Below are 27569 nucleotides of genomic sequence, written 5' to 3' on the forward strand. Positions count from 1 at the left end.
CTTCATCGGTCCTGATGAAGGGTCTCGGCCCGAAACGTCAACTGTTTATTTCCCCTCCACGGATGCTGCCTGACCTGTTGAGTTCCTCCAGCACCTTTTGTGCGTGTTGAAAGAGGGTTGTGTTTCATTTCGAATACCTGTTGTCCGATGAAGGGTTCTGTCCTGAAACTTTAACCTGGTTTTTATTTCGGATTTTTCAGCGTTTGCTACTCTTCGAGGATTTCGCTGATTGGCCGCAGAACATTCAAAAGGAAAAGGGTCGGGATCCTTGTTAGTATCAATGATGTGGGTGAAAAGATGGATGAGGTCCTGCAGGCAGATTACAAGGAGATCAAATTTTAAAAAGAGAGTTAGATAACATATCTTTTTTTATTAGTCACATGTACATCGAAACACACAGTGAAATGCATCTTTTGCGTAGAGTGTTCTGGGGGCAGCCCGCAAGTGTCGCCACGTTTCCGGCGCCAACATAGCACGCCCGCAACTTCCTAACCCGTACGTCTTTGGAATGTGCGAGGAAACTAGAGCACCCGGAGGAAACCCACGCAGACACACAGGGAGAACGTACAAACTCCTTACAGACAGTGGCCGGATTTGATCCCAGGTCACTGGCGCTATAAAGTGTTACACTAACCACTAAAAGCAGGGCCTCAAAGGTAGTATTCTCAATGGTACAATTGGTGGCAGCATGCCTCCAGGAATAAGAGGATGGTGTGAACAATTGTGTGGCTAATAACATGGTGCAGGAGGGAAGGTGTGAGATACTTTGGGGTATTGGGACCAGTTCTAGAAAGGTGGGACTTGTAAAGGGCTGCATAGTTTATACCTCAACAGGATTGCAGCCGAAGTACTTGCAGGGACAGGCATGGTAGTGTAGCGGTTAGCGAAACGCTATTACAGCGGCAGCAACCTGGGTTCCATTCCTGCCACTGTCTGTAAGGAGTTTGTACGTTCTCCCTGTGTCTGCATGGGTTTCCTTTGAGTGCTCCGGTTTCCTCCCATATTCCAAAGACATACGGGTTAGGAAGCTGTGGGCGTGCTATGTTGGCGCCGGAAGTATGGCGACACTTGCGGGCTGCCCCCAAAACACTACGCAAAAAATGCATTTCACTGTGTGTTTCGATGTACATGTGACTGATAAAGATATCTTTTCTTACTTAGTGAGGGTTAAAACAAGCTTCTGGCAGGGGGATGGATACGTGATAACAGTTTCAGAAGGGGGAAGAGACGAGGTGGAAGGCAGAGGTGAAGGGAGCAAGCTTAGAAGGCAGCAGAAACAACAATTGGGGGCAGAGAGAGAATCAGGTCTATTGTCACTGACTTAGTTGCCGAGAAATTTGTTGCTTTGTGGCAGTACAGTGCAAGGCATAAAAATTACTATGTTACACATAAAAAGTAGTGCAAAAGAGGAATAACCAGGTGGTGTTCATAGACCGTTCACAAATCTGATGGCGGAGGGTAAGCAGCTGTTCCTAAAGCGTTGCGTGTGGGTCTTCAGGCTCCTGTACTTCCTCCCCGATGATAGTAATGAGGAGAGGGCATGTCCCAGTTGGTGAGGGTCCTTAATGATGGATGCCACCTTCATGAGGCATTGCCTCTTGAAGATATCCTCGATAAGATATCTAAATCTAAAGACCCTGGAATCAAAGTATAAACAAATGAAACATCGCCAAAATTGGATTTCCTTTCCTCTTATCGAGGACATCTTCAAGAGGCGATGCCTCAAGAAGGCAGCATCCATCAGTAAGGACGGTGGTGTTGTACAGTGGGGGTAGGTTAGTAGAGGACCTTTGTCTAAATGGAGGTTGAGTTTAAGGTCCAGTGAATGAGTGACGATGACTTGGAGCTTCTATGCAAGTGTTGTCTGAATGATGTTGAGGTGCTCTAGGTTGTGAAGTGCAAGTGATGGAGATTGAACAGTTGGGGGAAATCTCAGAGAAGGCAAGCGTCGTTGATGAAATCCCCCTTCAATTTCATTGTGCTCGCACAGCCTTTGGACATCTGAGGAAAAGTACAACAGCCATGATCCACCAGATGGGATGTGCAAACCAACATCACCATTCTCTCCCACGGCAACATTCCCAGCATCCAAACTGTATCTATGCTCACAGAGCAAAACAAAACAAACTGCTCGAAGAGCTCAGTGGGTCAGGCAGCATCTGTGGAGGCAGAAGGATGGTTACCGTTTCGCGTTGAGGACCTGCATCAGGACTGAGAGTGTAGAGAGAAGACAGCCGGTACATAGAAGTGAGAGGGAGCGGTGAGACTGAAGCCGGTAGGTGATAGGTGGACCCAGGTTAGGGGGGGATGATGGACAGATGGAGCTGGTAGGTGATAGGTGGACCCAGGTTGGGGGGGTGGGGATGATGGACAGATGGAGCTGGTAGGTGATAGGTGGAAATAGATAAGGGGAAAATGCATTGGACAAAGGGAACTGAGTTGGGGAGGATAACGAATGGGGAATGAGGGGGAAGAGGGATGGAAAAGTAGTGGATTAAATTATGGGATTTCAACTACCCTGATGTTAACTGGATGGTACCAGACTGTACTGGGACAGTGGAAGGTACAGAAGGAGCAGAGCTCTTGAGATGCAATCCAACTTTTCATCAGGATACAGCAGCCCCAGTAAGGGGCTGGTTGGTAGTTTTCGATTTTAGGGAATGCAGTTCCCTGGAGATATTCAGCAGGTCAGGAAGCAGAGAGAAACAAAGTTAATCTTGGTCTTGGCACGCAGGTGGACAGATTAAAAGTCTCCCTCTGCATTTGGTAGAGGAAGGTCATCCCTGGCACGGGGTCATCCATGAGGAACAGGACGGGTTGCAAGAAAAATGGTTCTTTTTAAAAAAATAGAGTGGGATGGTTATATATCCCCTCAGTACTAGTGTTGATACACAGGCCCATTGCAGCCGTATGGTTACAGTGATACACAGGCCAAAGCAGTCGTATGATTACGGTGATACACAGGCCCAATGAAGTCGTATGATTACAGTGATACACAGGCCCATTGCAATCGTATGATTACGGTGATACACAGGCCCATTGCAGCCGTATGATTACGGTGATACACAGGCCCAATGAAGTCGTATGATTACAGTGATACACAGGCCCATTGCAATCGTATGATTACGGTGATACACAGGCCCATTGCAGCCGTATGATTACGGTGATACACAGGCCCAATGAAGTCGTATGATTACAGTGATACACAGGCCCATTGCAATCGTATGATTATGGTGATACACAGGCCCATTGCAGCCGTATGGTTACGGTGATACACAGGCCCATTGCAGCCGTATGATTACGGTGATACACGGGCCCATTGCAGCCGCATGATCATGGTGTTACACTGGCCCATTGCAGCCGTATGATTACGGTGATACACAGGCCCATTGCAGCAGTATGATTATGGGATGAGCTTCTGTGCACAGCCAGACTTGAGCAGCAGCTAGTGAAAAACCTCACAGTTAATAAGGTCAAAGGCTTTGGAGATCAGTGAAAGAGACAAATAGATTGTGGTGTTGCTCAGATTCCTCAGGTCAGGAATTTCTTCATGATGTTGGATATTAGCTATGTGGATATGGGATCAAAGTCTCTCTTCTGAGGATAGCCATCTGGACCAGTGATCTCACTGGTATGACGAAGTTCTCGAGGAGAAGGAAAGGTGGATACATTTTGTTTTGCTGGGTGCTATGTGGTGGATTCAGTGGTATCTGCAATGTTTGACTCCTGATTAGGAACATTGTGAAGTGCTCTTCCCATTGTGTTCTGATGGCTTAGTTGTCCTTGAAGGTGATATCATCCTGGGTTCATGAGGGCGTTTGACCATGAGATCTCAACCTTGGTGGCAGTAAATGCACGATATCTCTGCAGACTGTCGGATTTCCCTCGACTTTGTTCTTGGTTTTGGATGACCTTTTGTGCATGTGCCTTAAATTGTTTTTGTGCATGTGCCTTGAATTGTAAAGGTTCAGGGTTGTTTTTTTAAGATATTTTAAGATATTTTTATTAGTCACAAGTACATCGAAACACGTGAAATGCATCTTTTTGCATAGAGTGTTCTATGGGCAGCCCACAAATGTCACCATGCTTGCGGTGCCAACATAGCACGCCCACAACTTCCTAACCCATATGTCTTTGGAATGTGGGAGGAAACCGGAGCACCTGGAGGAAGCCCACGCAGACACGGGGAGAACGTACAAACTCCTTACAGACAGCGGCTGGAATTGAACCCGGGTCGCTGGCACTGTAAAGCATTACATTAGCCTAAAATAAGTTATCTTTTGCTCAAATATTGGTATTGGTTTATTATTGTCTACTGAGGTAAAGTGAAAAACTTGTCGTGCATACCGTTCGTACAGATCAATTCATTACACAGTGCATTGAGGTAGTACAGAGTGCATTGAGGTAGTACAGGGTAAAAACAATAAGAGAATACAGAGTAAGTTGTTGACAGCTACAGGGAAGTGCAGTGCAGGTAGACAATGAGGTGCAAGGTCATAACGAGGTAGATTGTGAGGTCAAGAATCCATCTCATCATATAAAGGAACAATTCAATAGTCTTAAAACAGTGGGATAGAAGCTGTCCTTGAGCCTGGTGTTATGTGCCCTCAGGCTCCTGTATCTTCTGCCTGATGGGAGAGGGTAGAAGAGAGAATGACCTGCGTGGGTGGGGTCTTCGATTATGCTGGCTGCTTCACCAAGGCAGCGAGCGGTATAGACAAGAGTCCAAGGAGGGGAGGCTCGTTTCCGTGATGTGCTGGGCTGTGTCCACAACTCTCTGCAGTTTCTTGCAGTCCCGAGTAGAGCAGTTGCCAGACCAAGCCGTGATGCATCCAGATAGGATGCTTTTTATGGCGCATTGATAAAAGTTGGTGAGTGTCAAATTGGTTGGACTGGCCACTTCTATTATCAGACCAATCCTATTGGTGTTGATGAAGCCTGAGGACTCAGTGCATTCCTTGTGGATGGCAGTTTTCAGAGCCTGCCAGTTATCAGGGACTTTGTTATCAGTCGGGAGGATGGCGAATTCTGTGGCCGAGCTTCATTTCAGTTTCTTGTGCTTCTTGGGATTTTGGAGCAGGAGGGTATTATTTCATTTTGGAGTCGTTTGCCTTGTATGTGTTACATTGGAGCCCCCTATAATGGACCTTGCAAACGGATGATCAATCCAGTAGCTGACAGTACCCCTCGTTACACTGATGATGCAAGTGTCTGCCAGGTCCTGACTCCTGGCAATGGATACAGTGGTAGTGCAGCAGTTAAATTGCCAAGCTAGTTATCCAGAGACCTGAATTGACCATCTAGAGACCCAAGTTCAAACCCCAGGTGTGGAATTTAAATCCAGTTAGTATTGTGGAATTTGGAAGGACACCAAGTCTCGGCAATGATAACCACAAAACTACTGGACTGCCCCAAACGCCCACCTGATTCACTGATGTCCTTCAGGGCAGGAAGTCTGTCATCCATACCCACTCGGGTCCGTTGATGACCCCTGGACCACCCATTATTGTTGACCCTTCACTGCCCTCTGTGGCGGCCTAGCAAGTCTCTCAGTCGCACCGTCACCGCTTCATTCAAACACACGCATTGAGACCAGACAAAGCACCTGCATCAACTTGCGTACAAATTCAGACATTCACTCCCACCCTAATGGATCTTCATAATGTCTTCTCAGACATCTGGTGATTGGTGTCTAAATTGAGAGGGTTGCCCCACGGACTGGCAGAGTTGTACACTTCTACTCACACTATCATACCTTGCAGACAATGGGCCAGGCTTCTCCATCTCGATCCCAAGGTACGTCCAGTCATACCAGCAGGAGGGACCTCCCAGTGGGGTGGTACAGTGGACACAGACACGTCCTGACGCAAGGTTTCAACGTGACACGTCATCAGTTCCTCTCCCTCCCACAGGTGCTGATTGACCTGCTGAGTTCCTTCAGCACATTGTGCGTTGGTACAGTGGAATCATGCTGGTTCAATAAGGACTGCAAAGGGGAACAGCACCGGCTGTACCTGAAAATAATGAGGTGCCAGTCAGTGCAGCTATAACGCAGGACTACGTGTGTGCTAAACAGTGTGCAATAGGGGCTAAGCAAGCTCGCAACCGTCAGATCAAAGCTCTGCAGTCCTGCCGCACTTGGGTGGGAATTGTGGTGAATAATTGAATAGCCAACAGGAGGGAAGGCTTCAATAGCGTTCCCCATCCTCAGCGACATCAGGGGCCAAACACGTAAGTGTACCGAAGGCGAGGCTGAAACATTTGCCAACCACGTTCACCCAGTGGGTGACCCATCTTGGCTTCCTCCTGAGATGCTCGTCGTCTTACAAGCCAGTTCTCCAGCTAATTCAGTCGATCATATCTTATCAGGAAATGGCTGCGAACACTGGATACAGCAAAGGCTAAGGGACCAGACAACATCCCGGCTGTAGTTTTGTAAACCTCTACTTCAGGAGTAGCTGCGTCCCTAACCAGGATGTTCCAGTATAATCACAATACTGGCATCTACCTGAAAATGTGGAAGATTTTGTCCAGCTATGCCCTATCCACTGAAAGCTGGACAAATCCAGTACAGCCAAGGACCGGAGCAACACACAATCTGCTGGAGGAGCTCAGGGGGTCGAGCAGCATCTGTGGGAGGAAAGGAACTGTCGAAGTTTCCGGTCGAAACCCTGCATCAGGACTGTGTGGAGAGGCGAGATGGCCGATATAAAGAGAAGATGCGTGGCAAGCAACCAATCGCCTCCAAATCCTTGCTTGCCACGCACCTTCTCCTCTTTATGTCGGCCATCTCGCCTCTCCACTCTCAGTCCTGATGCGGGGTTTCGAAGGGAAACGCCGACAATTCCTTTCCTCCCACAGATGCTGCTCGACCCCCCGAGTTCCTCCAGCAGATTGTTTGTTGCTCCAGATTCCGGCATCTGCAGCCTCTTGTGTCTCCACAGCTGGGAACTGCCCGGCTGATCTACTCTCAATCATCAGCAGGGTGGCAGAAGCTGTTGTTGACGGTGCTATAAAGCAGCACCAATAACTACTCATCAGTGCTCCGTTTAGATCTTGCCTGGACAACTCTGCTCCAGACTTCATCGCAGCCTTGGTCCAAATGTGGAGCAGAGAGCTGAACTTCAGAGATGAGGAGAGAGACATCAAGGCAGCATTTGACCGAGTGTGGCATCAAGGAGCCCTGGGTAAACCAAAGTCAACGGGCATCAAAGTTGTGACTTGCACCAAGGGTGATGGTGGTGGCTGTCGGGGGTAAATCATCCCAGCCCCAGGACATCACTGCATGGGTCTTGTCCTAGGCTCAGCTATCTTCAGCTGCTTCATCCATGTCCACCCACCATCATTTCAGAAGTAGTGATCTGCAATGATCAGCCAACAATGTTCAATTCCATTTGCGACACCTCAGCAAGTGAAGCAGCCGGTGCCTGCATGCAACCAGACCTGGTCATCATTCAGGCATGGCCTGATAATGACAAGTGATAGTTACACCACCTCTGCTAAGGGAAAGTCTAACCACAGAGCCTTGGTGATGGCAGTGCTATTGAATGTAACGTTCCCCACCATCAATATACCTGGGGTTGCCACTGACCAGAACTTCCTGGGCCAACAGTATAAATACCATGGCTTTAAGTGACTTGCCTTCTGACATCCTAAAGCCTTCCCACATGGCGCAGGTCAGAATTGTAACGGAATACTGCCGCTCCAACGACTCTTCGGAAGTTCAACCCCCTTCGAGGGCAATACATTCTGCTTGATAGGCATCCCATCCATCACTAAACGTTCATTCCCTCCATCACTGTGGATGCTTTGTGTGTCGGTTAAAAAATGCACTCCAGGTGCACCCTCCCAAACCCGCAGCGTCTACCATCAGGAAGGGCAGTGGGTGAAAGGTACACACTACTACCGCCATCCTTTGGTTCCCCTTCAAACTGCACCCTAACTTGATTTGGAAATGTATTGCCTTTCCTTCATTGTTGTTGGGTCTAAATACTGGAACTCCCAAAGCAACAGCACCGTGGGAGCATCTTCACCAGAAGGACTGCAGTCTGAATCGTACTGAATGGAAACAGGCCCTTCGGCCCAACTCGTCCATACTGATTCATGCCCAGCGAGCTAGTCCCATCTGCCCACGATTGGCCCGTAGACCCCTAAACCTCTCCCATCCTTGTAAATACCTAGATGGCTTTTAAATCTTGCTAATGTGCCCGCCTCAGCCATTATTTCTGGCAGCTCATTCCAAATACGCACCACCCTTTGCGTGAAGCCGCCGCTGATGTCCTTTTTTCAAATTTCTTGACCCAATCTTAAACCTGTGCCCTCTTGTTTTTAGCACCCCTTCCCTGGAAAAAAGACGATGTGCTTTTACCCTAAGTGTTCAAGAAGGGGTTCAATTCTGGCCACTGTCTGTAAGCAGTTTGTACGTTCTCCCCGTGTGTCTGCGTGGGTTTCCTCCGGCTGCTCGGGTTTCCTCCTACATTCCAAAGACGTACGGGTTAGGAAGTTGTGGGTGTGCTATGTTGGCGCCGGAAGCGTGGTGACACTTGTGGGCTGCCCCCACAACACTCTACGCAAAAGATGCATTTCACTGTGTGTTTCAATGTACACGTCACTAATAAAGATATCTTGGAGGACAATCCGGGATGGGCAATAGATGCTGGCATTACCAGCACATGCTGGATCCCAGAACATCTCGTAGGTTCCGGTGTTCTGAACCTGGGTGTTTCCACATAGACTTCTATTCTCACATCTCAAAATTTGAAGGAGAAAACAATTATCTTTATGCCAGTTTGATGAAGTCCTTTTTCCCCATTGCCAAGGAAAATGGAAGCATCCTTGTAAACTTCAGCGTAAGAGATGCAAGGACCTGGATCTCTGGACCAATCGGTAGAGGGAGTAGGAATGGCAAATATTAGCTGCCGTGTTCTCCTCCCCCGGACTCCCCAGGGTTGATGGACCTATAAGAGGATAGCTTACGAGAAAGTAAGTGGGAGAATGAGACTGATGCCAATGCTGTGAGTGTTTAGGGGGCAGACTCAATGGGCCAAATGTCCTCCTTCCTCTGTCGTGAGAATAAGTTGTACCTGCTCACTGTCTAGCGTCAGGCACCCAGCTGGTGGAGAGTGACTCCTTGAGCTGTTAGTCATGGTATCGTATGGTATAATCAAGGATGCCTGCCACCCGAGCCATTCCCTTTTCTCTTCTCTACGTTCTGGGAGGAATTTGAAAGCCCGGATGACCAGACTTAAGAGCAGCTTCTTCCCCACTGCCATCAGACTTCTGAACCAATCACCTCTTTCACATCCCCTTCCCGGTGGCGCTGCCACGTTCTCGGACTCTTAATTCTACCTCTTTTGTTATTGTCACTTTAGCATTTCTTTTTGCACTACTTCAGACTGCACTGTAATCTGCACCGCTCGACGGCTCTGCTCTTATCGTATTTATTGTTGTATTTATTGTTCCTATATTTACCATCTATAATGTTTATTCTGTAAGCTTCACACGAGCAAGGAATTTCACTGCACCCCATCGTACGTGACAATAATCTGACCTGTGGTCGAGGGGATTTGGAGTACGGATTCTAACCATGTAAAATTAAAATAATTTTTCCACAGCATGATGTGACACTCATCGCTCTACAGATGGCACTGAACGTGTACGACGCTATTATTCCCCCGTACGCTTCCTGTTTTATGTTTGAGCTGAATGAAGAAGATGACAGGTAGGTGCTGCGGCTCGGTCTGTAACACACATCCTGCTCTTCACAGAAGCAGGCTTCCCATCCAGGGGCCCTTACTGGTGAAAGAGCAGACACACAGATGGGGACCGTTTGCTGCTGCTGCTGGACCTCGAAGCCATTTATCCAGGCACGATGCCTGCCTGTCATCTGATCCTTTCTGAAACCTTGCTCAGGATTTCTATGGGATCAGCGACGACTTCTCTATTCCAGGTGACAGTTTCTCTGTGACTGTTACTGGTCCCTGTCTGTCTGTCTGTCTCTCCTTCTCCATCCAGTTTGCCTTCTCCCTCTGCGCTCACTGCCTCTTCCTGACCATTTTGATAAGACAGGTGATAAGGAGATGACTGTTTCATTCACAGTTATTTGTGACTTTGACCAGTTGTCCTGCGTTGGGCTGGAGTTGCCAGCTCACCGGGGATGTGGAGCTGTGATCCACAGAGCGTGAGGCGCATCGTAGACGCAGTTTAAGGGTGAACACCACGGGACCAAAACCACCGTCTTCAACTTTAGGGCAGTGACAATAGTACGATGGTGTTGTCTATGGTGGACTGGGAAAATAAGCTGAGAGACAGGTCAGTAGATGAGCAGCAGCACATATCTAAACCACCGGGTCCACAACTCGAAGCAGGACTTTCCCTCAGTTAGAACAAGGGATTCCAGGAGAAAGAGGCACCAGCTGTGGTTAACAAAGGAGGTCGAGGATTAATTAAAAAGTAAGGAATACAAAGTGGCAAGGACTGGTGATAGGCTAGAGGACTGGGAAGTTTTTAAGATCCAGCAGCAAAAGACATATCATAAGAATGGAGAAAATTAATTTTGAGAGAAAATTTGGGTGTAATATCAAAACAAGCTAAGGGTTCCTATGGATATATAAGTAGGAAGAAGGTGGCTGAGGTTAGTGTGGGGCCTCCAGAGAATGAGGCTGGTGAATTAATAACAGGAAACAAAGACCGAGCTTGATGTGTTAAATCACTTGTTTTGCGGGCACTGCAAATATTTCTAAGATAACAGATGGGCTCATTTCAAATAACGGAGGAATTTTGTAAAATTCCCCATCACAAGGGACGAAGTATCAGTGAAACTCACATGGCTAAAGGCAAACAAGTCGCCAGGACCTGATGGACTGCACACAAGGGTTTTAGAGGAGGAGGCTGTAGAGACGGTCTACCCGTTGGTTGAAATTTTTCAAAACACTCTAAATTCCAGGATGGTACCAGAAGGTGGGGAACTATAGGCCAGTTAGCTTAACATCTACTGTTGGTAAGATGCTAGAGTCGATAATCTTCTGGGAGAAGATACAGGAATTTGAAAGCCTGGAAAACCAGACTCAAGAACAGCTTCTTCCCCACTGCTGTCAGACTTCTGAGCCAATGACTCCTTTCACATCCCCTTCCCGGTGGGGCTGCCACGTTCTCAGACTCTTCATTCTACCTCTGTTATTGTCACTTCAGCATTTCTTTTTGCACTACTTCAGATGCACTACAATCTGCACCATTGTGTTGTGTGCTCATCGCTATATTTATTATTACCTTGTGTACCCCTTACTCTGTGAGCTTCATTGCAGCCTGGTGTATATGGCAATAAACTAAACTAAGAAATAACTAATCATTTAGGAAAGGTGAATATAATTAAACCCAGTCAGCATGGTTTTATGAAAAGTAAATCATGTTTGACAAATTTGCTTGAATTCTTTGACAGGGAGAGTAGATAGAGGGGAACCTGTAGATGTAGTGTATTTAGATTTCCAAAAGGAATTTGACAAAGTGCCACATAGGAGGCTGGTGCATAAATTAAGAATTGGAATTGGTTTATTATTGTCACTTGTACCAAGGTACAGTGGAAAAACTTGTCTTGCATACCGTCGTACAGATCAATTCATTACATAGTGCATCAAAGTAATACAAGGTAATACAATACGGAATGCAGAATAAAGTCTAACAGTTACAGAGAAGGTGCAGTGCAGGTAGACAATAAGGTGCAAGGCCATAACGAGGTAGATTGTGAGGTCAAGAATCCATCTTATCATACTAGGGAACTGTTCAATAGTCTTGTAACAGCGGGATAGAAGTCATCCTTGAGCCTGGTGGTACGTGCTTTCAGGCTTTTTGTATCTTCTGCCCAATGAGAGAGGGAAGAAGAGAGAATGTCCTGGGTGAGTGGGGTCTTAGATTATGCTGGCTGCTTTACTGAGGCACTGAGAAGTATAGACAAGTGTCCATGGAGGGGAGGCTGGTTTCTGTGATGTGCTGGGCTGTGTCCACAACTCTCTGCAGTTTCTTGTGGTCTCGGGCAGAGCAGTTGCCATACCAAGCCGTGATACATCCAGATAGGATGCTTTCTATGGTGCATTGATAAAAATTGTTGAGTGTCAAAGCGGACATGCCAAATTTCTTAGCCTCCTGAGGAAGTAGAGGCACGTGAGCTTTCTTGGATGTGGCATCTACGTGGTTGGACCAGGACAGGATATTGGTGATGTTCATTCCTCGGAACTTGAAACTCTCAACCCTCTCGACCTCAGCACCATTGATGTAGACAGATGCATGTGCACTGCCCCCTTTCCTGAAGTCAATGACCAGCTCTTTTGGTTTGCTGACATTGAGAGAAAGGTTGTAGTTATGACACCATGTCACTATCTCCTTCCCGTACTCCGACTCATTGTTATTTGAAATATGGCCCACTACGGTGGTAAACTTGTGAACTTGTAGATGGAGTTAGAGCAGAATCAGACCACGCAGTCAGGAGTGTATAGGGAGTAGAGTAGGGGGCTGAGGACGCAGCCTTGTGGGGCATCAGTGTTGAGAATTATCGTGCTGAAGGTGTTTATGCCTATCCTTACTGATTGTGGTCTGTTGGTCAGGAAGTCAAGGATCCAGTTGCAAAGGGAGGCGTTGAGTCCCAGGTCTCGGAGTTTGGTGATGAACTTGCTTGGAATTACAGTATTGAAGGCAGAGCTGTAGTCAATAAACAGTAGTCTAACGTAGGGGTCTTTACTGTCTAGATGCTCCAGAGATGAGTGTAGGGCCAGGGAGATGGCATCCGCCGTAGACCTGTTTTGGCAGTAGGCAAATTGCGGTGGGTCGAGGTTATCTGGGAGGCTGCAGTTAATGCGTGCCATGACCAGCCTCTCGAAGCACTTCATGATGGTGAATGTCAGAGCCACCGGGCAGTAGTCATTAAGGCACTTCACCTTGTTTCTCTTAGGTACCGGGATGACAGTGGGCTTCTAAAAGCAGGTGGGAACCTCGGATTGCAGTAGGGACAGGCTAAAAATGTCTGCACATATTCCTGCCAGCTGATCTGCACAGGATCTAAGGTCACGGCCAGGGCCCAAAGTATTGGAAGAAGTGTGTTAGAAAAGATTGAAAACGGCTGAAACATAGAAAACAGAGTTGGAATAAATGTGTCCTTTTCAGAATGGAAAGATGTAACTCATGGAGTATCGCAGGGAAAAGATCTTGATCCTTCAGTTGTTTACTGCTGACATTAATGACCTGGTAAAAGGAATGAAGTGCAAAGTTTCCATTGACATGAAAATAGGTAGAAGGGCATGTTCTGATGAGAATGGTGTGACTCTGCAATGGGATAAGATGAGATATCTTTATTAGTCACATGTACATTGAAACACACAGTGATATGCATCTTTTGCGTTGAGTTTTCTGCGGGCAGCCCGCAAGTGTCACCACGCTTCCGGCGCCAACATACCACGCCCACGACTTCCTAACCCATATGTCTTTGGAATGTGGGATGAAACCGGAGTGCCCAGAGGAAATCCACACAGACACAGGGAAAACGTACAAACTCCTTACAGACAGCGGCGGGAATTGAACCCGGGTCGCTGGCACTGTAATAGCATTACACTAACTGCTACACTACCGTACCGTGCCTAGATAGATTGAAGGATTTGGTGAACACCTGACAAATGCAGTTCAATGTGGGGAAGTGTGAGGTCATGCACTTCAGTGAGAGGAATCAAACGGTGGATTTTTACTGAAAAGACTGCAAATAGGTGAAGTTGAGAGGGGTCGAGGTGTTGTAGTGCATGAATCAGAGAAAGTTGGCAGGTAGGTCCAACAAGTAGTTAAGAAGGCAAATGACATGTTGGTCTTTATTGTGAAGGGGTTGGAGTTTTAAGAATAGGGAGGTTTCATTAAAGGTGTTGGTGAGTCCTCACCAGGAATACTCTGAACTGTCCTGGTCTCCTTACCTAAAGGAGGATGTGGGAGCTTTGGAAGCAGTCCAAAGGAGATTGACCAGGCTAATTCCTGGGATAAGAGGGTTCTTCTTTCAAAAGAGGCTGGCAGGTTGAATTGTATTCCTTGGAGTTTAGAAGAATGAGGGGTGATATTCAGATCCTGAGGGGGGCTTGACAGGGTGGATGTTGAGATGCTTTCACTAGTGGGGGAGTCACGAACAAGGGGATATGGTTACAAGTTAAGGGGCTGGACATTTAAAACTGAGGTATATCAGAATTTCTTCTCACAGGGGAGTGAATCTTCGGAATCCTCTGCCCCCGGGGCTGGTGGGGGCCAGATCGTTAGATATATTTAAGGTGGAGACAGATAAATATTTGGAAGATCAAGGAATCGAGAGTGATGGGGAGCTGGCACAGAAGAGGAGACCACTGTAGATCAGCCATAATCGTATTGAACAGTGGGGCAGGCTTGAGGGCCTGGTGGCCTACTCCTATTTTCTGGTTTTTCTTTGTTCCCACCATGGTAACTTGGCATCAGTAAAATTGACCATGAAGTAGTAACATTTATGTTTAAAAATTTCAACTGTTTATTGATGCCATTTAAGGGAGGCATAATCTGCTGTGCTGACGTAATTCCAGTCCCATAGCAATGCCACTGAATCTGAATACCTTGGAATTGGCTTGGAAGTCCTCCTGACCCAGCCCAGAAATGGGTAAGAAATGTCAGCCTTAAATAAGGTGTCCGTACCCTGACCACGGAGGTGCTTCCTTTAAAATTAACCCGATAAGCGCCTGCCTCCCCTGCAAGGTTTGTGTAAGAAATGTAAACCAGTGACTGAGAGAAAAGCGGGAGCAAGAGGTTTAACGGAGGGAACGTTGTAACTTGGAGCCAAGGCAGCAGAAGACTTGGGGTCTTCAAAACCCAGGGATGCACAAGGTACCAAACTTCAGGGAGCGGTAGCTTTACGATTTACCATAGCAGTAGTTCAATATAATTCATCCGTCCAGGCCTCTGGAGTGAATTCAAATCCTCCCATTCAGTTCAATTACATTAATCATCAATGAAATCTAGTACCAGGAAAGGTGGCCATAAATGCTTCAGCTCGTCCAGTGTCACTGCCTGCTCCCTGGGTTAGACCCACAAGGAGTGGTGGACAGTGGTATATAGGCAGGAGGGACGGCCCTGGGGGTCAACATTCATCTGGTCACCAGGTTTCATAGACTGGGTCACACACACGTCGGAAACCTCCTCCTCCCCATGAGCTACCACAGTCTTCCCTCAGCCGATGGGTTGTGCTGCTCCCCTGCACTCTGAACCTGCACGGAGAACAGCGTGGATAGGACGTGCACTAGTTGGGAGAGACTAACGTCCATCAATAACAGTGGCTTAGTAACCACCACCACCACTGACTGAACTGGGTCTGTGGCGGCTGGTGAATGCATAAAGCCACTGATACCCACTGGTAGAGATGCATCCATCCATGACAGCACTGGCAGTATTGGTATTGGTTTATTATTGTCACTTGTACCGAGGTACAGTGAAAAAGTTGTCTTGCACACTGATCGTACAGGTCAGTTCATTACACGGTGCAGTTACATTGAGTCAGTACAGAGTGCATTGAGGTAGTACAGGTAAAGACAATAACAGTACAGAGTAAAGTGTCACAGCTACAGAGAAAGTGCAGTGCAATAAGGTGCAAGGTCACAACAAGGTAGATCGTGAGGTCAGAGTCCATCTCATCGTATAAGGGAACCGTTCAATAGTCTTATCACAGTGGGGTAGAAGCTGTCCTTGAGCCTGATGGTACGTGCCCTCAGGCTCCTGTATCTTCTATCTGATGGAAGAGGTAGTAGTAATTACTGTAAAATGCCATCTTCCCTCTGCAGTGTTGGATGTCAGAGTAGGTCTGGCAGCTCAGCTTTGGGCCTCCACGAGGCACCGTTGGCCATTAGCAGGAACGGGACTGTGTTCCACTACAAGCTGTACCTTGTGCTCGCCATATCCCCCTCACACGACCGTTACCATCACGCCAGCTATCAATTCTGGTTCAATAAGGAGTGCACAAGGCTTGCTGGGAGCAGTAAAAGATGAGGTGGCAGCACGGTGGAAGTCAACAAAGGACTGCATGTTTGCTAAACAGCAGGAGCATCATGACAGACAGTTCAGAATCAGATTTATTATCACTGAGCTAGATGGCTTGAAATTTGTTGTTTGTGACAGCAGTACAGTGGAAAGACATAAAATTACTATCAATTACAAAAATAAATAGTGCAAAAAAATGAAGAATAATGAGGTAGAGTTCATGGACCATTCAGAAATCTGATGGCGGAGGGGAAGAAGCTGCTCCTGAATCGTTGAGTGTGGGTCTTCAGGCTCCTGTACCTCATCCCCGATGGTAGTAATGAGGAGAGGGCATGTCCCGAAAGGTGAGGGTCCTTAGTGATGGATGCCGCTTCCTCGAGGCACCGCCTCTTGAAGATGTCCTCTTTAAGGTGGGGAGGGTTGTACCTGTGATGGAGCTGGCTGAGTCTACAACCCTCTGCAGCCTCTTGCGATCCTGTGCATTGCAGCCTCCGTACCGGGCAGTGATGCAACCAGTCAGAATGCTCTCCACTGTACATCTATAAAAATTTGTAGGCGTCTTTGCTGACATACCAATTCTCCTCAAACTCCTAACGAAGTAGAACTGCTGGCCTGCCTTCTGCGTGATTGCATCTGGATAACGTGTTTCTGTCTCGTGCAGTTGACTGTGGAACGGCTGTGGAACCAGATAATATCCTGGTTGTAGCACTGAAGACCTGTAACTAGCTGTGCTCCTAGCCAAGCTGTTCCTGTACAGTTACAACACGGGCGTCTACCTGACGGCATGGAATATTGTCCAGTTATGTCCTGTTCACGCAAAGGAAAATCCAGTCCATCATTATTTCACATGCCTGCCCCACCCCCAGATACCATCTACAAAGCGCACAGCTCATCTACTCTGATTGCACCTTCCAAACCCGCCACCTCCACCACCTTAACAGGACAAGGGCAGGAAATGCCATGACCTGCAGAGCCCCCTCCAACTCGCACCCCATCCTGATGCTGAAAAAATATTTTATCGTGACTGGGTCTAAATCCGGGAACTACGTCCCCAAGAAGCCGGCTCACTCCCACCTTCTCGTGGACAACGAGGGATGGGCAATAAATGCTGCCCTACTCAGTCATCGAGCGTAGCGATTAGCGTAACACTATTACAGCACCGGCGAACCGGGTGCAATACCCGCCACTGTCTGTAAGGAGTTTGTACGTTCTCCCCATGTCTGCGTGAGTTTCCTTCGGGTGCTCCGGTTTCCTCCCACATTCTAAAGACGTACAGGTTAGGAAGTTGTGGACGTGCTATGTCGGCGCCGGAAGCGTGGCGACACTTGCGGGCTGTCCCCAGAACACTCTACAGAAAAGATGCATTTCACTGTGTGTTTCGATATACATGTGACTAATAAAGAGATCTTATCTTATTTGTTTTGTTTTAAGTATTGATAGTGCAAAGATTTTGGGTGGTTGAAGGAGGGTTACAGCCTTTTCCTCAGTGAAACCAGTGGCAGCCATGCCACTGACACCTAATCCAAGTTCAAGTTGTATGTTCCTATACGGAGTTGCCTTTTCATTCAATTTCTGTAAAGCTGGCGTTGAATAGAGCTCACTGTACATACATGTGGTTTCTCTAGGTCCTTCACACTGGATATGTACTTCAGGAACCAGTCTGATTCTGAGCCACATCCGCTGACTCTTCCAAGTTGTACTGAGCATTGTCACTTGCAGGACTTCATCCGAATCACCAAGCATCTGATCGCTGACAACTGGGAAGAGGAATGCAAGGTCTCCAGTGACTCCACGCAAACGGGTAACATAATGGAGCAGGTTGAGAGCTTGTCAGTAGCTGGATGCTACAGGCAGGATAGACTAAGGAGAGTCGGTGGATGTTGTTTACTTGGATATTCAGAAGGCCTTTGACGAGGTGCTGCACATAAGGTTCTAAATAAGATAGGAGCCCGTGGTAATACAGGAAAGGTCCTAGCGTGGGTACAAGATTTACAAGGATGCTGCCTGGATTGGGGAGCATGCCTTATGAAAACAGGTTGAATGAACTCGGTCTTTTCTCCTTGGTGCGACGGAGGATGAGGGGTGACCTGCTAGAGGTGTATAAGATGATAAGAGGCATTGATCGTGTGGATAGTCAGAGGCTTTTCCCCAGGGCTGAAATGGTTGCCACAAGAGGACACAGGTTTAAGGGGCTGGGGAGTAGTTACAGAGGAGATGTCAGGGGTAAGTTTTTTACTCAGAGAGTGGTGAGGGCGTGGAACGGGCTGCCGGCAACGCTGGTGGAGGCAGATACGATAGGGCCTTTTAAGAGTCTTTTGGATAGGTACATGGAGCTGAGAAAAATAGAGTGCCATTGTACACTTTGGAAACAGAAATAAATGGACAGATTCTTATCTAGAAGGGGAGAAAATTCAAAGTACAGAAGTACAAAGGGACTTGGGGGTCCTCGTGCAGGATACCCTAAAGGTTAACCACCAGGTTGGATTGGTGGTAAAGAAAGTGAATGCTGTGTTGGCATTCATTTCGAGAGGTATAGTGTATAAAAGTAGAGAGGTGTTGATGAGGCTCTACAGGGCACTAGTGAGGCTTCATTTGGAGTACTGTGTACAGTTTTGGGCCCCATATCTTAAGAAGGATGTGCTGATGTTGGAGAGGGTTTAGAGGAGATTTACGAGGATGATTCCCGGAATGAAAGGGCTTACATATGATGAGCATTTGTCAGCTCTTGGACTGTACTCACTGGAGTACAGAAGAATGAGAGGGGACCTCATAGAAACATTTAGAACGTTGAAAGGACTGGACAGAGTAGATGTGGTCAAGCTGTTTCCCTTGGTGGGTGAGTCCAGGACCAGAGGGCACAATCTTAGAATTAGAGGGTACAGATTTAAAACAGAGATGAGGAGAAATTTCTTTAGCCAGAGGGTAGTGAATTTATGGAATTCGTTGCCACGTACAGCAGTGGAGGCCCGAGCATTGGAGGCGTTTAAGGAGGAGATAGATAGTTATCTGATTAGTCAAGGTATCGAGGGATATGGGGATAGGGCTGGAAATTGGGGCTAGGAAGGAATAGTGTTTTTTCTTCCTTTAGCTCACGGAGCAGACTTTTTTCCCCATTTCTCATTTCTTTTTACTTTTTCTTTTTCCCTTTCTTTTCCTTGGAGCAGACTCGAAGGGCCGAATGGCCTCCTCCTGCTCCCTTGTCTGGTGATCTTGTGAGTTCAGGCTGCGGGTGGATATGGTGCTTGGTGTCCCTGAGTCTTGGTACCCCACCTCTACAGTAGTCAGAAGAGGTGTTGATGTGGCTGAACCTTGGTGCTGTGTGTTATTGGGCTGTGTAACAACACTGCTCACAACTGAGTGCCGAAATAATGCAATTGTATCAATGAAAACTCTTCCTCCCGACTTGCCTTGGAATCAACTCAAAGGCTAGGTGTCTAATGCTTTACGATATAGAGTCAGAGTCCTACAGCATGGAAACAGGCCCTTCGGCCCAACTGGTCCTTGCCAACCAAGATGCCCATCTAAGCTAGTCCCATGTGGCACATTTTAAACTCTAAACCTTTTCTATTCATGTACCTGTCTAAGTATCTTTTAAATGTTGTTAATGTACCTGCCTCAACCACTTCCTCTGGCAGCTTGTTCCATATATGGACCACCCTCTGTGGGGGAAAAAGTTGCCCCTCAGGTTCCTATTAAAACTCTCCCCTCTCGCATTAAACCTATACCCTCTAGTTCTTGATTCCCCAACCCTGGGGGGGAAACCAAAACCGTGTGCATTCACCCTATCTATGCCCCTCATAATTTTATACAATTGTATGCCACCAGTATTTAATTGAAGATGACATTGGTAAGATCATGACCAGAAGGCAGGGCGGCAAAATGAGCCTGGGTTCCAGTTCCTTTCAAAGACCAGCTTTAGTTTGTAACCAGGGACTGGCCCACGGACTCATCGGGTGAGAGATAGGCCTTTCGATAATGGGATCGAGGAGCTGAAGGCATATTGTCAGGGGGAGCTGAAGGTCCGTAAAGGGAGCAGTCAGATTAGGGACCAAACAGTGTTGTTTCATTTAAGGGGACATTGGTGTTGCTGGCAAGGCCGGCACTTGTTCTCCAACACCAGTCTGCCCTTGAGAAGGTAGTGACGAAGCACCTCTCGAATGGCCACGAGTCTTCTGGTGAAAGTGCTCTCACAATTCTTTTGGGTAGGGCGTTTCAGGTTTTAGGCTCGGAGGGATAACAATACTTATCCACGTCGGAAGGGTGGAGGGGGAACCTGTGAGTGGTGGTGTTCCCGTGCGTCTGCTGCCCTTGACCTCCAGGCAATAGCAGGTGTGGGTCAGTGAGCTGCTGGTCTCAGCCAGTATTGGGTCAGGTGATGACTCACTTGCTCCATGTTACAGTGAGAGAGGTTTTCTGGCAATGATTTGGTTTACTTTTGGGTTTTTGTTCCGCTGGGTCTTCAAGGGGCTGCAGGTAGTTCAGAAAATGGAAGGAACTCCCATTTTTACCCGGCCTGTCTAGATTTAGAACGTCCCAAAGCAGAGAAGCACCTGAAGCGTAGTCATTGCAGGGGAAGAAACATGTTAGCCATTTTATATACCAGCTGTACAGAGTGCTGGTGAAATGGTACGTATTAGCGACGTGGCAGTTGGTCAGCACCATGGAGCCGCCTCTCCCTGTGAAGACTTTTACGTCATCTTGGGAGAGCAGATGTGGTCTTCTTTTAAAATTAAATACAAACGTTTATTTACTAAAAGCACTACAAAAGGACATCCAGTGTCAACCTACTACAGCTAACACAGAAAGCTGAAGAAAAATCATGCAAACTACATAACTACAACAATAACACTAACTAACACCCACTAAAAACACACGCAACACTTCAGCTGAGAATCACGTTCCCACCGTCCACGACACACGGTCCCCTGAGGGGCCCACCCATCACAGAACTCAACCAGGGTGCCCGCGGATACCACCTGCTCCAAGGACACCCGGGCACAGACGTAAGCCCGGGAGAGAAGGGCAGGGAGGCTGGACCGGCCGGAACCCTCGGCCGTCCGCCGCCTGGACCTGCGGACGGCCGGCTCGGCCAGGCCCAGGGGAAGACCCACCAGGACATGCCCCAAGCGACCGTCCCCGTCCCCCACCACCCCGCCGCACCGGGCGACCGTAGATGTGGGCTTGCTTTTAATGCCTCACCCAAAGGAATATGAAGCAAGTCTCCGGGGAAGGTCCCAGCTGTTCTGAAACTGGTTTCGCGGAACTGAATGAGCCGGTGGGTGTTGTGTTTTATGGGGACGGTTCTGGCTGTGGCGCTCAGCGTGTGCTTTGCCCTGTCGACCATGTTGGGGATTGTCCTGTGCTGGCGCTGGAACCGGAAGACCCGACGACTGCGAGTGCCGACCAGCAGCGACGAGCTGGCCTGACTCTCGGTGGCCTTATTCGGGCCGGACAACCGGGAGGAGTATTGACCGGGCTCGACGTCAATCCATCCCGGGCCAAGGGAGGCTGGAGAACTGGAGATGTGAGATTACGGACCGATAGCTGTGCCAATCGCTTGTGTGCTGCTGTGTTCTGGGGAGGGTCGTTACAGCCAGCCAGCCCGCTGGCTTTTATAATCCCCAAGCCTTGCAAACGCACTGTCTGCCTTCTCCTCACAATCCTCAGTAGCGTTGTCCTGTCCGTCAAAGTTTTGGTTTTAGAGTGCTCGTCCACTTCGTGGTCTCCTTTCCGTCACCACCTCCAGCCCCATAACCTCCCATCTTCACCTCTACCTCTGGTCCAAAGCCTGGAATCCCACCCAATGCTTCCCCCTCACTCCTGACCCGGGAACCTGTGCACACATTCCTCGCCACCGGTGACGGTGGCTTCAGCCACAGAGAATCCGCACTCGCCAGTTCATCCCCCACTTTTCCTCTGGCCTCCCTTTTCGGAGGCTTGTCCTTTGCTCAGAACCCACTTTCCTTAAGCCGAGGTGAAGTGTCTGGGCCTGTTTTTAAACGTGAACCGTGTGATTGAACTGCAGCTTGCCCGATCTGTAGCTGCACCCAGAGGTACTGCCCCTTCCGTCCTCTGTGCACGGGACACTTCAATAGATGGGACCAAATACTTTCTGCAGTTTCACAAGGCAACTTTTGCTGAAACTGTGATTTTAGTCTGAACTGATGTACAACGTTGTATTGTGGAAATGACTTTAAAGCAGGTGGCTCCAATTGGACAGCCAGCACTGTTAAGATGGACAGAAGGGCCAACTCCTTGCTGAGAATTCTGCAATGAAGTAATTCTGCAGCTTAGCTGCTTTACTGTGGTTTCCCCTCCAGTATTTGATTTACTCATCCTTGGGGACCATTTGAGCCAAGTCAACTCTGTGGGATCCTGACTCCTGACCGGTGAGTGGTCACTAACTCAGCCCCACGTTGGTCTCACTGAGCCCAGTTCAATGTCGAGCACTTGCTGTGCCAGTATTGTGGGCTGTGGATGTTTAAAGGTGAAATTGCTACTGGAAATCCTTTGGTACATAAACCCTTCTTGAAACATTTCTGGGCCGGTTTTGACTGAGGCTACTGGAGTGCGATACTGTAGTGCACACCGTGCAGTGCAGCGTGCAGATTACAATGCAGAACCTCGTGCTCTGTACCGTCGTATATAAAGTTGGACCAAACCAGTGCAGCCTCCACAAACTCCCACCGTGGTGGATAGTCAAAAGGGGGAAACCAGAAGCTACCAACTGAACCAGTGGGATTGATCTGCCCTCGAGGGCAGAGAGTGGGAACAGGACGTAACGCGTCTCGATGGAACAGCGTGCTCTCATCGAAACTGGAATGATCGGCGGGTGTGCTGTACGTCCATCACGTCGCACGCAAGATGCTAGTGGACAGAATGTCTCAACTGATGTATTCAAGGATCAGGAATCCCTCGACCACCTGAGAGCCACGATGTGTCAGTGTGTGTTGTACGATGTAATCCTTATCAAATGTGTCTGTGTGCCAAATCTATTATCAATCCAAATCAAAAGAAAGCTCATGTATTATCTCCTGACCAAGATAAGTGATGCTTAATGTGGCCAGAGACTATGTGGTAGTTAAAATCCAGGCCAGTGGCTGCATGGTTTTAATACCAGGACCTTTAAGTGATTTAAAAAGTTTAATCTGATAATTTAAAACTAAAGGGATTCTCAGGGGGAAGCTGGTGAGAAATGACTTTCTCTGCTGCGAACCGCAGAGCAAGGAGAACGAGCTGAAATGAGGCAACACGAAAATACTGCTGACCTTGTAAATGTGACCGATAAACTGAAGATAACCCAACAAATCATTCGACATCTACGGACAGAAACACAGAGCCTGTCAGCTTGATGTTAACCTTCATCTCTTCCCCACGGATTCACCCTGAGCTTCTGATTATTTCCAATATGTCCTGATTTTCTTAAAGTTTAAAGGAGTAAAATCAGGAAGTGCTGTTTTTTGTGGAGTACCATGGATCTGAAACTCATGGAATTGGACCTGAGATCTGTAGATAGTTGTTGGGTAATGATGTTGAGGGAGAAGGAGTGAAATGTTGAGGTACAGGTTAGCCTAGAGTCACTGAATGACTGCCCTGGTCCTCTGATGAAAGCTTTCAACATATTAACCAGACCTTCAATCACTTCTTAAATCTTTGTCTGTAATTTGTCTTGCCCGATCAAATTCGATGAACCGTGACCTAGAGTCATAGTCATACGGCACGGAAACAGGCCCCTCGGCCCAACTAGTCCACACCGACCAAGATTCCCATTTGCCCGCGTTTGGCCCATGTCCCTCTATACCTTTCCCACCTCTGAACCTGTCCGAGGACCTCCCGAATCAGTCTCCGACTCTGTCCCCCAACTCCACGTTTTAACCCCTCTAACGTCACCTTCCCTCCCAATATCATTGGAACAGCCCACGTCCCAGACGCACGTGATGCCCTGTATGATTGTGACAGCCACCCCTCCTCATCTGTTTGACGTCCTCTTCTCCTCCGTCGTTGAGCTGGATGGGACCTCTGAGCTTCGAACCAAACCGTCCACTTCTCCCTGCACCCTCCCCCCCCCCACCCTGTTTCTGTCCCCTCCCCCACTGTTCCCATCTGCCCATCACCCACCCACTGGGCCCCTCCCCCACTGTTCCCATCTGCCCATCACCCACCCACTGGGCCCCTCCCCCACTGTTCCCATCTGCCCATCACCCCCCCACTGGGCCCCTCCCCCACTGTTCCCATCTGCCCCTCCCCCACCCACTGGGCCCCTCCCCCACTGTTCCCATCTGCCCCTCCCCCACCCACTGGGCCCCTCCCCCACTGTTCCCATCTGCCCATCACCCACCCACTGGGCCCCTCCCCCACTGTTCCCATCTGCCCATCACCCACCCACTGGGCCCCTCCCCCACTGTTCCCATCTGCCCATCACCCACCCACTGGGCCCCTCCCCCACTGTTCCCATCTGCCCATCACCCACCCACTGGGCCCCTCCCCCACTGTTCCCATCTGCCCATCACCCACCCACTGGGCCCCTCCCCCACTGTTCCCATCTGCCCCTCCCCCACCCACTGGGCCCCTCCCCCACTGTTCCCATCTGCCCATCACCCACCCACTGGGCCCCTCCCCCACTGTTCCCATCTGCCCATCACCCACCCACTGGGCCCCTCCCCCACTGTTCCCATCTGCCCATCACCCACCCACTGGGCCCCTCCCCCACTGTTCCCATCTGCCCCTCCCCCACCCACTGGGCCCCTCCCCCACTGTTCCCATCTGCCCTCCCCACCTCCCTTATCTGGTTCCAGGCTCCACCTTCCCCTCCTATCGCAGCCCTCTGTCGCCTCCACCAATCACCTCCCAGCCTCTGTCGCTACTCCCGCCCTCTCCTCCACCATCTGCCAATCAGCCGTCCTCACCTGGATCCACCTATCACCTGCCAGCTCTTGCTCCGCCCCTTCCCTCCACCTATATATACCGGCTGCCTCCCCTCTATCTTTCAGTCCAGGTGAAGGGTCTCCACCCGAAACGTCGACTGTCCATTCCCCCCCCCCTCACGGATGCTGCCTGACCCGCTGAGTTGCCCCAGCATCTGCAGTCTCCTGTCTCTCTAACCAATTGTAGCTCCTCTCCCCACCCCTGCACCGTCTTACCTGGTACACGTGGATACGTGAAGCCTCTCGAGGCCGCTCCACCGTTCACTAAGGCTCCGGCTGGTCTTGATTGCAGCTTCAACCCAGCAGTCCCATCTACCCCTGAGCTTAAAAAGGGTACCCAGCCTAACCCACCTCTGGCACTGGTTCTGTAACCCTGAGATCACTGCTCTCCAAGTAATGTCTACATATGTCGAGGGTTTCAGGCAGGAAGTTCCAGACTCCTACAACCTCCTAGATGAGCACATTTTTGCTCAGCTCCCTGCTAATCCTTCTAGATCTCTGCCCCTTGGTTTCTGTTCCCCTCTGCTGAGCTTTGAGGATGAGAACCAGATATTGTGAAGTCAATGACGGATAACTTTGAATATGATACACGACATCCTTCCTTGGACGGAGACCAGAAGCCAATGTCATATTGGAAGTTTTATCTATGTCTCTCACTTGTTACTTTTGTGTTAAAGTCACTTTAAGAAACTTGGTACTCCAACAGTCTGTTCTGCTAATTTGTGCAAAAACTTGATGTGCACATCACAGGACCTGCTGAGTGCTCTCTTACTCTCTGTCACAAGCTACTCTTGTTTTCCCTTATCAATGCCTTGATCTCATCTGCTGAATCCCCTGGATTAATAATCATGATAGAGTGAAAGATATGCTGAGCCATGAGGTTACAGGTTGTGGTGGTGAACATTTCTGCTGATGGTTGACAGCACCTTGGTGATGCCCAGGTTTGAGCCGTCAGATCTGTACCAAGTCCATCCCATTTAGCATGTTTGTAGAGCCACAGAAGGTGTTCTCAGTGTGTCGACAGTACTGTCTGTGCAGGGACTGCAGTGGTCACTTCTTCTAATGTTGTGATAGACAGATTAATCTGTCACAGGTAGATTGGCGAGGGTGAGGTCAAGTCAGTTTCGTATTTCTGCTGCCTTGCAATATCCTTCACACCATCCTATGCAGAAACCCCATAAACCTAAAAGTGGGAGAGGCTGCTCCAGCTGCCAGACTGGATAGTTTTACCAATTTTAGCCACTGTCACCACTGCAAATAAATAAGGCTTGGAACGATACATAAGGCCAAGAAAAGCAATGTTTATTTCCAAAAACAATACAAAATGCCGAGACGATCGCAGGCTCATTGAATTTAACTTGCGATAGAAATGATTCAAAAGTGCAGCAGAAATAAAAGCCCCACAGTCAATAACCAGAATTGGAAGGTGCCTGTCCTCCGGTCAGCCAGACCTTGGGTGAGTTGTGCTTTGAATTTGTGTTGCCCTCTCTCCCTCAGTTACCTGTACTCAATCCTCTTTGCTCTTGGAAGCTCCAATTATCTGCAGTGTCCACCAGCTTTGGGGGAAGGAGAATTGTACACTTCCGCCATCCTTTGTATGAAAAAGACGTGCACTCGAATTTTCCAATTTTGTCCTGTGTTGTGGAGGACCCGTCCTTTCCAAAGGATGAACTGACCTCCGTGTGATTGTTGTTATTGAGATTGTCTGATGAAATTATAGGTTTAATTCTGAAAGGGCAGCAATATAGAACAATGACAGCAGGAAGGACGTCATAATGGCTTCCCATCAAGTTGCTCCAATTTTCTGATATCCAGTTCTACAAGTGTTAAAAATCTTCTTCTACAAATGTTTTCACTCTACATTCCCACCAATACAAGCCTTGGGGAATATGCAGGTGTCCAGATAAATAAGCTGCTTTTAAACCTTCACTTTCGTCAGAAAATTGCCAACAAGTTCAGGAATTAGATCCTGACCTTAAAGGGGGCAGTAGTGAGCTGTCTTTTAATTCGTACACCAGGCAGCTGGTTAAACCACCTCAGTGCAGCTCACACTGGAGACGCATATAGACCAGACTGGGTAAGGATCACTAAAAGGTCATTTTGTTTTTTTTAAACAACATCCAGCAACTTCACTTTCCTTCCTAGCCGTTCGGTTGCGAGTCAGAGCAAAACAGCAGGGATGCAGGCCCTTTGGCCCAACCAGTCCATGCTGACCACAGTGTCCCAAGTCTAAGTCTCCCAACACATCCAGTGGTACAAACCAGTACACACATTGGCCAGACTTGATGTGTACAAATCACTGAACCAGCAGTCTGAAAAGAATGAATTTGAGAGAGAGGATTGGCTTTGGAGAAAGACAGGAGAATGATGACAGCAGAGGGGGACCTCCTGGTGGAATAATCTTCCCTGAGAACTTGCGTTCCCCACTGCCGCAAGCAAGTGGCTGTAGAATGACTGCAGGTTACCTCTCCCCTACACTCGGCCTCCCAGCTGTGCAGAGACAGTGAACAGGGGTTGTGCACAGTGAGAACTCTCTCAGCATTGGCACTGTTACCTCACTATTCTGATTGCTCCCACGACACCACAGAGGTGTTGAAATTTCCAGGCCAGATTTTTCTTTTTTAAAAAAGC

General features: G+C 48.5%; 2 protein-coding genes across 10 annotated transcripts in view; one reads left to right on the forward strand and one right to left on the reverse strand.

The window, feature by feature from the left end:
- The window catches only part of LOC127577687 (lysosomal acid phosphatase-like), a 281423-nt gene that overhangs the window by 155493 nt on the left and 98361 nt on the right, over window positions 1-27569 (forward strand). The gene's annotated exons all lie outside the window — the stretch shown is intronic.
- Window positions 1-27569, reverse strand: part of LOC127577686 (lysosomal acid phosphatase-like) — a 265300-nt gene that overhangs the window by 66580 nt on the left and 171151 nt on the right. The window lies entirely within an intron of this gene.

Source organism: Pristis pectinata, chromosome 14, assembly GCF_009764475.1.
Source record: "Pristis pectinata isolate sPriPec2 chromosome 14, sPriPec2.1.pri, whole genome shotgun sequence".
Classification (NCBI taxonomy): domain Eukaryota; kingdom Metazoa; phylum Chordata; class Chondrichthyes; order Rhinopristiformes; family Pristidae; genus Pristis; species Pristis pectinata.